This window comes from Trachypithecus francoisi, unplaced genomic scaffold, assembly GCF_009764315.1.
Source record: "Trachypithecus francoisi isolate TF-2019V2 unplaced genomic scaffold, Tfra_2.0 Lachesis_group3, whole genome shotgun sequence".
NCBI classification, from domain to species: domain Eukaryota; kingdom Metazoa; phylum Chordata; class Mammalia; order Primates; family Cercopithecidae; genus Trachypithecus; species Trachypithecus francoisi.
This window is the reverse complement of record NW_022681468.1, coordinates 109021987-109034378: the sequence shown is the minus strand read 5'-3', so window position 1 is coordinate 109034378 and position 12392 is coordinate 109021987. Positions and strand designations below refer to the sequence as shown.

The window sequence follows — 12392 nt, the reverse complement described above, 5'->3', positions numbered from 1 at the left end:
TCATGGCCTCAAGTGATCCACCCAGCTTGGCATCCCAAAATGCTGGAGTTATAGGCCTGAGCCACCACGCCCAGCCAAGGCTGCTTTTTAAAACAGCTTTCTTGACACATACAATATTGACCTTTTTTTTTTTTTTTTTTTTTTTAGACGGAGTCTCACTCTGTCACCCAGGCTGGAGTGCAGTGGCACTATCTCAGCTCACTGCAACCTCTGCCTCCCAGGTTAAAGCAATTCTCCTCCCTCAGCCTCCCACGTAGCTGAGACTACAGGCGCCTGCTACCACGCCCGGCTAATTTTTGTATTTTTAGTAGAGACAGTGTTTCACCATATTGGCCAGGCTGGTCTCAAACTCTTGACCTTGTGATCCACCCCCCTCAGCCTCCCAAAGTTTTGGGATTGCAGGCATGAGCCACCATGCCCAGCCAGTATTCACTCTTTTAAGTATACAATGCAATTCGTTTGAGTAATTATACAAAGTTCTGCAGTCATCACAACCACTGAGTTGTAGTATATTTCCATCACCCCCCTCAAGTCCTTCATGCTCATTTGCAGTTACTCCTTGTTCCTTTCCCAGCCCCAGCCAACTACTAGTCTACTCTTTACTACTACAGATTTGCCTTTTCTAGACATTTCCTACAAATAGAACCATTTTGTGTCTGGCTTCCTTTTGCTGGGCATAATGATTTTAAATTTCACTGAAGTGGTAGCATATATCAGCATTTCATTCCTCTTTTGTTGCTGAATTATATTCCATTGTATGGATATACCACATTGTGTTTATCCCTTCTCCTGTTGGTGGCCATTCAGGTTGAGTCCATGTTTTGGCTATTATGAAGAATGCTGCCAGCCAAGCGCAATGGCTCATGCCTGTAATCCCGCTTTGGAAGGCTGAGGTGGGTGGACCACCTGAGGTCAGGCTTTGAGACCAGCCTGACCAACATGGAGAAACCCTGTTTCTATTAAAAACTTAGCCTGGCATGGTGGCACATGCTGTAATCCCAGCTGCTCAGGAGATTGAGGCAGGTGAATCACTTGAACCCGCGAAGTGGAGGTTGCATTGAGCCAACATCACGCCACTGCACTCCAGCCTGAGCGAGACTCTTTCCAAAAAAAAAAAAAAAAAGCTACAAAAATAACATTCTCATTCACCATCTCACTCAGTTGTTGAAGAAATTACTTAATTTTTAAAATTGTGAGGTAAGATGGTATAATGTGAAGTTTTTCCTCTCGTTTCCGATTTCTCAGAAATTTGGTTACACTGTATTTACAGTTTTAAGAATAAATTTCATTCATTTGATTTAAATTTTATCATGAAATAGTTCAGTCATATACAATGGCATAAGAAGTATAACAACAATTGTGTACACACTACAGCTCAAGAAATATCCCTTCCTCCAGGAGAAAACCACTGTCATGAATTTGTGTTTATCATTCTCACTCATTTATCTGTATGTACTTTTACCAACCTATACACATTCTTATACAAATACAGTATTGTTTTGCATGATTTTAGATGGAATATGCACTACATAAATATAATCCTGCTATGTATTCCTCTTATTACTTTAGTACTAACATATTGTAATTTTCACAATAACCATAAGATGTGGAAAATATTATCCCAACTTTACAGGTAAGAAAATGGAGGCCGATCAAGGTTGGAGACGTGCCAAGGTCTTACTGTCAGGAAAGAACAGAGGCAAGTTTGAACCAAGTGAGTCTGACACCAGAACATCTGCATGACTATGCCACACTGTTTCAAATGCTGTTATACTCTTGGTATTCTTATGCCATCTTCTTTTTCCCTCAGCATTATGTTTTCAAGACTCACCATGTTGATACATGTAGCCCTAGTTCATTATTTTCACTACTGTATGGTATACTGTTCAATAAATAGACCATAAGTAAATTGTTCATTCTTCTATTAATAGAAGACATAACCAACAATGTTGCAAGTGCATACTTGTACATGTCTCCTTGTGCATATGTGCAAGAGTTTCACTAGGGTTTACACCTACAGGTACAATTTCTGGGTTACATGGTATGTGCGTCTTCAAATTAACAAGATATTACCAAGTATTCTCCAAAATGGATATCATTTTACTTTCAGGAAATAAGTTTGTAAGAAATTCTGCTGTCCATAGTTACCATGTATAAAAAAAAAGATACTACAATAAAAGAGAAGAAAACATCAAGAAAAATGACAAAAAATAGGAGCTAAAATAGAATAGCAAAGTAACCCAAGTCTGCCATTTATTTATACATTCTTCCTCTTAAATGTATGCAACAGAGGTGAAACACAGCATTTCTCTACTCTCAATTTTCCTTGCCTTCTAAGCAGTATTCAACTCTCAGACCTTCTCTGAAGAGTGTGGACATGAGAGTTTACTACAAATATTAAAATTTCTGAATTTGACATGAATCACGTTAAGGTAGATTTCCCTCACAATTCGCCATTTCATTTGATTCCTCTCCTCCTCAAGCATTGCCATAGGTTTCTTCCCTACCAGCTTGAAATTTGCTATTTAATTTCACTCACAATGATGGAGTATGAAAGAGCTGAAATGCTCTATTTCATATGGAGATGTAGATACACTGTAGAGACATAGCTATAGACCTCAAGTAAGTTTTCTCAGCAAAGACCTATGATAAAGTTGTAAGAAAACAACAAATTTGGCATATTTTAGTTTGATAATTTAGATGCATCCAAGTAATAACAAATCTAACTGCATTTTAAAATAAAAATATAGCCCTAGTTCATGATTTTCACTACTTTATGTACTGTATGTATACTGTTCAATAAATAGACCGTAGGTAATTTGTTCATTCTGTGCAAGTGAAGGATGATGGCAGCCTGAACTAGAGAATCTGATAGATGTGGAGAGGTGGTGACAGAGAGGAGGCAGAGTGGCAGGATTTGTCAATCAGATGTGAAGGGTGAGAAAAAAAGAGAGAGGGAGGAAGGATGTTCCAAAATGTCCAGACTGTGCAATTTAATTTCCTTCACCTCCCTGTCAAATGGCAAGTTTGAATGCCAGCAGCACCAAAGCATCCTATGATTGAAGATCTTTTGTTTCCCTAGATGCATAGTAAGGCAAGGCTAAAAGCCTCCAAGAAAACCAGAATGGCAAAATAGCCCCATCACATATTCATGTAGAGGAAGAGAACTCAGAAATGAATATTCTCTCTCAAGTGATGGCCTTGGCTCCCTTTGCCATTTACCTCCTCCTTTTCATCATATTGCTTCTTACCCTGTCTTAAGGTGCAATGTTTTGGGGTAAAAAGGGCACTCACTCTCATACAACAGTCAATGAAAGTGTAAATTACAGCAAGCTGTTTGGTTTTTGTTGTTGTTATTGTTTTTGAGACAGAGTCTCACTCTGTCACCCAGGCTGGAATGCAATGGCACCATCTTGGCTCACTGCAACCTCCACCTCCCAGGTTCAAGTGATTCTCCTGCCTCAGCCTCCTGAGTAGTTGGGACTACAGGTGCCTGCTACGATGCCTAGCTAATTATTTGTATTTTTAGTAGAGACAGGGTTTCACCATGTTGGCCAGACTGTTCTTGAACTCCTGACCTCAAGTCATTCGCCCTTCTCGTCCTCTCAAAGTGCTGGGATTACAGGCATGAGCCACCGCGCCTGGTCTACAGCAAGCTTTTTGAAAAACAATATGGCAGTATTCTCCAAGAGGTTAACTGTATTCATAGGTTTAGGCCAGATAATTCTAGATCTGATAATTTAACTTAAGAAAGTAATTATCTGGAAAAAATATTTATGTACATAAATGTTTATATTGGAAAGATTTATAGCAGTAAAAAACTAAAACCAAGCTCCATGTAAAAAAATTTGTACCTTGTGAAATTAGACACATCTCTGTTTTCATTAATGTTTTAAAAGAATTTTTAAATGAAAGAATGTTTATATTATAATGTTAAGAAAAAGCCAGGCAAGGTGGCTCACATCTGTAATCCCAGTACTTTGGGAGGCCAAGGCGGGTGGATCACGAGGTCAGGAGATCGAGACCATCCTGGCTAACATGGTGAAACCCCATCTCTACTAAAATAAAAAAAATTATCCGGGCGCAGTGGCATGCATCTGTAGTCCCAACTACTCAGGAGGCTGAGTCAGGAGAATTGCTTGAACCCAGCAGGCAGAGGTTGCAGTGAGCCGAGATCGCGCCACTGCACCCCAGCCTGGGTGACAGAGCGAGACTCCATCTCAAAAAAACAAAGCAAAACAAAAAGAAAAGAACAAGGCTGAGGTGGAGGATCACTTGAGGCCAGGAGTTCAAGACCAGCCTGGGCAACATAGCAAGCCTCTGTCTCTACAAAAAATATTGAAAATATTATCCAGGCATGGTGGCTCATACCTATAGTACCAACTATTCAGGAGGCTGAGGCAGGAGGACTGCCTGAGCCCAGAAGTTCAAAGAGGTTATAGTGAGCTATGATCGCACCACTGCACTCCAGCCTTGGTGACACAGCGAGACTCTGTCTCAAAAGAAAAAGAAAGAAAAGAAAGAAAAGAAGGAAAGAAGAGAAAGAAAGAAAGAGAAAAAACAGTATAAAAGTAAATATCTATTATAATGTCAGGTTTATTTTATAAAAGCATAGCAAAAACTGGAAAAAAATATATCAGAGGATGGTGATATAGGTGATTTTTGTTTTCTTCATTTTATTTTCCTCAAATTTCGATAATGTAATGATATATAATGAGAAGAAAGGGTGCTTTTTTCCAACCCTACCCCACTTCCCCCTGTTAGATCAATTCCGAGGTGTTAAAGCAAGATCACTGACAAAGCAAAATAGTTAAAAGACAAGTTCAGTTTGGCTGGGCGCAGTGGCTCATGCCTGTAATCCCAGCACTTTGGGAGGCTGAGGCTGGTGGATCACAAGATCAGGAGTTTGAGACCAGCCTGACCAACATGGTGAAACCCCGTCTCTACTAAAAATACAAAAATTAGCTGGGCGTGGTGGCGTGTGCCTGTAACCCTAGCTACTCAGGAGGCTGAGGCAGGAGAATCATTTGATCCCGGGAGGCAGAGGTTGCAGTGAGCCAAGACTACACCACTGTACTGTGGTGTGGGCGACAGAGTAAGACTCTGTCTCCAAAAAAAAAAAATAGAGAAGTACAGTTCAACTGGACTCCTGGGTAGATTACTAGAAAGAGTGCAGCATCAACCTGAGCTACCCATAGAAGCTCAGCAATTAGTTAGCAGCTAATTAATACTGAATTTAAGCCAGAGTAGGAGAGAAGAGCTGACCTTTGGGCTTTACCCATTAGAGATTAGGATTGAAAGCTACAGGATAAGGAGCCAACCAGTGAGGCTGAACTGATGGCCTCCTACCTTTTACCACTGCCTCCATCTTTGAATTAGAACAGCTCTGTCATCAGGACATCATTCTCTCCACCTTGTAGGCTAGGACCAAGGCTTAACTTCTCACGTTCAATTCTTGGACCCTTTGAATAATTACTAGGAAGATAATAAGCATGGCCGGGGAAATATGCTCATCTTTATCTATGATTAATAAGGCACTTAATAATTTGTAATATGTCAAAAAACATTAGAGGGAGAAGAACTAAAACACTAGTTGTCAGTGCTGGGACAACTGAATGTCCACATGCACGAGAAGGCAATTGGACCCCTGCCTGACATCATATTCAAAATTTAACTCAAAAAATATCAAAGTCCCGAATATAAGAACTAAAACAATAAACACTTAAAAGAAAAATAGGCATACAGTCTTCATCACTTACATCATCAAGTTCATAAGTGGTTTCTTAGTTAGGGCCCCAAAACCACAAGCAGCAAGATAAAATAGGTAAACTGGACTTCATCACACTGAAATATTTGTGCATCAAAGGACACCATCAAGAAAGTGAAAAGTCGACCTATAAAATAGGAGAAAATATTTGCAAATTATGTATCTGATAAGGCATTTGTATCCAGAATATATAAAGAACTCTTACAACTCAGCAATAAAAAGATAATCCAATTTAAAAATAGGCAAAGGACTTGAATAGACATTTCTTCAGACAAGATATATAAATAGCCTTTAAGCACATGGGAAGATGTGTTCTAATGATGTTCAACATCATTAGTCATTAGAGAAATGCACTTTGAAACCACAAAATAGACACCACTTCACACCCACTAGCATGGTTATAATTTAAGAAAAAAAAAAAAAAAGAAATAACAACTATTGGCAAGGATGTGGAGAAATTGAAACTCATAACCATGGGAATGTAAAATGATGCAGACACTTTGGAAAACAGTTTTGCAGTTCCTCAAAAAGTTAAATACAGAGTTGTCATATGGCACAGTAATTTCACTCCTACATAGATACTTAAGAAAACCTATTCACATAAAACTTGTTTATGAGTGTTCATAGCAGTATTATTCACAATAATGAAAAAGTCGAAATTTCTGTCAAGTTTCTACCAACTGATGAATGTCTAAACAAAATGTAGAATTTTCGTACCTTGGAATGTTAATCATAAAAAGGAATGAAGTACTGGTGATACGTGACACAGATGGACTTTGAAAATTGTATACTGCCTGGCTCATGCCTGTAATCCCAACACTTTCAGAGACCAAGGTGGGGGGATCACTTGAGAGTTTGAGATCAGCTTGGGCAACATAGTGAAACCTCATCTCTACAAATAATAATTTTTTAAAAATTAGCCAAGTGTGGTGCCATGCACCTGTCATCCCAGTTACTCGAGAAGCTTAGGTAGGAGAATTGCTTGAGCCCAGGCAGTCTGCAATGAGCCATGATTATGCCACTACACTCCCAGCATGGGTGACAGAGCAAGACCCTGTCTCAAAAAAAAATTTTTTTTTAATATACTAAGTGAAAGAAATCAGACACAAAAGGCCACGTATTGTATGATCCCATTTATATGAAATGTCCAGAGCAGGCAAACCCATAGAAACAGAAGGTAGATTAGTGATTGCCTGGGGCAACTGGTAAAACTGGGGTACAGGATTTCTTTTTGAGTTGATGAAAATGTTCTAAAGTTAGTGTGGTGATAGTTGCACAACTCCTGACTTTAGTAAAAACCACTGAATTGAACATTTTAAAAGGGAGTTTAATGTTATGTGAATTATATCTTCCTAAAATAAAAGAGATAAGAGAAAATATACATTGTAGGGGGAAATGCAGTAAACATAAACCAAAAACAAACTTTGGGTACCTACAGGGAAAGGGTGAGAGCTGGGTGGAAAGAATGGGAGGATGGGAATGGAGTAGCAGTGATAAGGAGAGAGTAGCATTTCTCCTATTGTAGTTTTGTATATAGTTCTGACTCAGAACCATGGTAATGTTTCACATACACACATACATCCAGTCAACCAGGGTGTGGAGGCAAGCCAAAATAGAATGCAAGCAGAAAAAAAAAAAAAAAGTGTTATAAGTGACTAACATCACCATCACAAAGTGGGTGGAGAAGAAAATCACTCACTTAAGTAATTTAGGAAACTTTTATTTTGACTGTGTCATAAGACTAAAGACAAAAACACTTCATACAAATATCGTCCTCTAGTTGGTACATTTGTTTTTCACTGGGGTATAAATTAGCAATTGTGAATCTACCTTATCTGTGTCTGTGTATCATTGAACAAATAAGTTGTTGTGACTAATGACAATCGGGATTCTCCCCATTGGAAACACAAGTTACAAATAAGAAAAGGGGGAAGGCTAGAATGACCTCTGTTGTTTTGGATTAGAATCAGAGGTGTCAATCCGATGTATGAATACATGGTTTTTAGTGTACATACACGGATAGATACAGCAGGAACCCGCATCCAGGAACAGAGCCCTATGTTCCTCCCTCAGAATGAATGGAGACCAGAAATCAGATGTTTATGCCCAATAAAAGCGGGATTTCTTTCAGCACTTTTCCCAGATCGTTGGGGTGCTGACTGAGGATGAGATGGGGCACCCAGAGACAGGAGATGCTATTGCCCGGCTCAAGGTGGTCCTGGAGTACAATACCATTGGAGACAAGTATCACTGGGGTTTGACAATGCTAGTAGTGTTCCAGGAGCTGATGGAGCCAAGGACACAGGATGCTAATGGTCTCCAGCAGGCCCTGACTGTAGGCTGGTGTCTGGAACTGCTGCAAGCTTTCTTCCTGGTGACAGATGACATCATGGATTCATCCATCACCCGCTGGGGACAGATCTGCTGTTATCAGAAGCCGGATGTGGGGTAGGATGCCATCAATTATGTTATCCTTCTGGAAGCATGTATCTGCTACCTGCTGAAGCTCTATTGCCGAGAGCAGCCCTATTACCTGAACCTGATCAAGCTCTTCCTACAGATTTCCTATCAGACTGAGATTGGGCAGCCCTGGACCTCGTCGCAGCCCCCTAGGACAATGTGGATTTTGGCAGATTCACTGAAAAGAGGTACAAATCTATTGTCAAGTACAAGACAGCTTTCTACTCCTACCTTCCTGTAGCTGCAGCCATGCACATGGCAGGAATTGATGGCGAGAAGGAGCACGCCAATGCTTAGTAGATCCTACTGGAGATGGGAGAGTTTTTTCAAATTCAGGATGATTACCTTGACCTCTTTGGGGACCCCATTGTGACCGGCAAAGTTGGCACTGACATCCAGGACAACAACCTGCTGGCTGGTGGTTTAGTGTCTACAATGGTCCACTCTGGAACAGTACCAGATCCTGAAGGAAAATTACAGACAGAAGGTCAAGAAGGTAGTCCGGGTGAAGGCACTGTATGAGGAGTTGGATCTGCCAGCTGCATTCTTGCAGTGTGAGGAAAACGGTTACAGCCACATTATGGGTCTCATTGAACAGTACACAGCACCCCTGCTCCCAGCCATCTTTCTGGGGCTTGCGCGCAAAATCTACAAGCAGAAAAAGTGACCTAGAGACTGCACGGATGGGGAGAAGAGTTACTCAATAAATAAATTATTGTGTAAAAAAAAAAGATAGATACAAAATATATAGAAATATCTTTATTTACATTTTTTTCTATATTTTTTTAACTAGTTCTGTTTGTGAGAGGACCTAGAAGCAATAATACACCAGTAGCAGTGAAATCTAACATCAAGATCTTGGTTCTTTAATATCCTTTTCCAATTAAAAAAAAAAGAGCTTCTTGGAGAAATGACTGATTCTAGAGTTGGGGCTAGGGAAAATCAGAGCCGAGACTGGAGCATCTTGTGGTGCCGCAAAGCAAGGACATGCTCTGAAAGGAAGGGAGCATGACAAAAGGGAGCCAGGAGCTGAATCGGGGTTCCCAGTGGCTAATGCTTGGACAATCTGAGCAACAAAATAGTGATAATCTTACATCATAACCCATAAAATAAATATCCATAGTGCACACTGATATGAATAAATAGATGAGAAGAGATATGCTTCCTTGTCACATAATTCCAGTTAATAAATGTGGAAGGAATAATGGAAATGGAAAATCACTGTGAAGCAAACATTGCAGTTATAATTGTTGCAGACAAAAGCTACTGATGGATGCTAAGCTTAGTGGGTGGAAGAATGATGAGAAACATCGTAATCTCAAAAACATCATAATCTCAAAAATATATCCCCACAAGAAACTTAATAGTGGAGAAACCTAGCAGACACCACCTTAACCGAGTAGTCAATGTTAGCATTACCAGTAAGATGACATATGTTCCCCCCAGTATGATGCACTGGAAAGGACACAGATTTCTGTTGTAGTCCTGCCGGAAATGTATAACCTCAATCTAATCATGAGAAACCATCAAACCCAAATTGAGGGACATTCTACAAAATGCCAGACTAGTACTCTTCCGAAGTCCCAAAGTCATGAAAGACAAAAGACTGAGGAATTGTCACAGCTTTAAGGAGACATGACACCTAAATTGCATGGTCTGTTTTCGATTTTGGACTGGAAAAGGACATTAGTGAGAAAACTGGGGAATACCAGTAGGATTTGTAGATTGGTTAATCATACTGTATCAATGTTAGTTTCCTTGTTTGGATAGTTGTACTACGACCATGTAAGATGTTAATGTTGGTGGCCGCTAGATGAAGTACTATTTTTGCAACTTTTCTGTAAAACTAAAATTAGTGCAAAATAAAAGTTCAAAAATTTTTTTTAACTGTTAAATAAACTGTGAAAGCGTGTGATAGGAGAGACCATCCTTGAAAAACATGGAAATTTTCGTTGACCCTATGTGTTCAGTCAAAAAACATGTAGCTAGGCACAGTGACTCATGCCAGTAATCCCAAAACTTTTGCAGGCCGAGAGAGGAGGATCGCTTGAGCTCAAGAGTTCCTGACTGGCCTGGGCCACAAAGCAAGATCTCCGTATCTACAAAAAAAACCTAACATTAGCCAGTTGTGGTAGCATTCACCTGTGATCCCAGCTACTCGCGAGGCTGAGGCAGGAGGATCACTTGAGCCCAGGAGGTTGAGGCTGCTGTGAGCCATGACTGCACCACTGCACTCCAGTCTGAGTGACATGTGCTTTATTCACTAGAACTCCTCCTAGGAAAGTACCATGTGTATTTCTTTTTTTAAGAAGTACTTCTGGAAGTCACTTGGGGTGGAGAGCTGGAAGCCAAAATGATAAAACATAGTCCCTCAACTGCTGTACATAAGATGACTACAGGACTTAAAGTTGCTTCTCAAAGGAAAGAGTGGAGGGAAATCACTCAAACACAAAGAAAAGATTGTGGGGATAAGAAGGCTAGTTTCTCCTGCATTGGGGGGAGAGGAGAGAAGGGGAAAGTCCCTGGAAACAACACAGTCAGGAAGAGAAACTTTGAAGAATAAAAATGTCTAAGAGTAATTTTTTTTTCCAGTTATATCTTATGTGGCCTCTCACCTCTCTCCCCGACAAAATATTCAGTGGTCCTTATTGCACAGTTGTGTGAGTTGATTCTTGTGGGTAAACATAAGGCTGATTAGCATGGGACAAAATTTAAAAACTGGAGGATGAGGCTGGGTACGGTGGCTCACGCCTGTAATCCCAGCACTTTGGGAGGCTGAGGCGGGCGAATCACGAGGTCAGGAGATCGAGACCATCCTGGCTAATATGGTGAAACCCCATCTCTACTAAAAATACAAAAAATTAGCCAGGTGTGGTGGTGGGCGCCTGTAGTCCCGGCTACTCAGGAGACTGAGGCAGAAGAATGGCATGAACCTGGGAGGCAGAGCTTGCAGTGAGCTGAGCTCAAGCCTCTGCCCTCCAGCCTGGGTGACAGAGTGAGACTCTGTCTTAAAAAACAAAACAAAACTGAAGGATGAGAGGAGAATGGGCATCTGGACTAGAATAAGGCCAGTGATAATCGGAACCATTTTTGAGTTTACTAAATGCCAGGTGCCATGTTAAATTTCTTATGTACTTTCTATGTTCCTCAGAACGAACCACAAAGTACATATTATTACAGTATTTTTATAGAAGAGGAAACAGGTTTGGAAATCCTAGGTGTCTTGCCCTAGCTCATGTAGGTACTATATGAAGGTTATCAGATGCTAACCCAGGATCTCCAAAACTGGCACTAAACTGCACCTCCTCCTCTGTCACAGCAGTGTTTCATTAGCTCTGTAGCTCTGTTCTTGTTCTTCCTGTGGAGTATGAGATGGGCCCATGTTCTGTTGTCACCCGTATCTTCACTGCGCGGCACTGGGCCTGATGTGGAAGGGATGCACAGCAGATAGTTGCTGAGTCAGTGAGGGAAGGCTGTGTCATGTGACAACGAGGTGGGAAGAGCAACTTATTAAGCTAATAAAATAACTGGCTGCTGTTTATTGGAAGTCCAGATCAAGAGAAGAAACCCCATTGTACTCTTTGCTGATGCAGTTACAGCTGAAGCCCTGCACCACACTTTAAGGGTGGCATGGCAAGCTAGTTTTCAGAAGGGGCTGACTCCCTCAGCTCGGGGTGGTAGGTAGTCATTATAGAAATTCAAAAGAAAAGCCACAGTGTCACCAGGGAAAACCCAGTAACCAACTGCCATGCGGTCTCACTGGTTGTGTTTGGGAAGTACTGCCATTAATCAATGTATAAACCAAGTGCAAATTTGCAGGAAGAAAGAAAATTATCATGCAAACGATATTATAGCCAGCCTGCACAGAACATTCTCTCCATTTAGATAGATCAGAAAGTTGCTGGTGACCCCTCCTTCCCCCGTTCCACCATCACCCCCACCCTCATTCCAAGGAAATGACTTTTCAGCTGAAATCACCAGGCTAAGTATGCATTCATTAGTTGAGAGAGTGAGTGAGAACAGGGAAGAGAGAAAAACTAGAAAATTTTTCATGAATAAACAACTGTATATACAAAGGTTCTAAAGGGAAACATGGCATGATATTTGAGAGGAATTGAAAGGTGGCCACAATGGCTAATCAACCAAGAGCCAAGAGGAGAGAGAC

General features: G+C 40.7%; 1 pseudogene; it reads left to right on the top strand.

Moving 5' to 3' along the window:
• Positions 1 to 7602: 7602 nt before the first annotated feature.
• On the top strand, positions 7603 to 8912 carry LOC117070302 (annotated as a pseudogene).
• The last annotated feature ends 3480 nt before the right edge of the window (positions 8913 to 12392 follow it).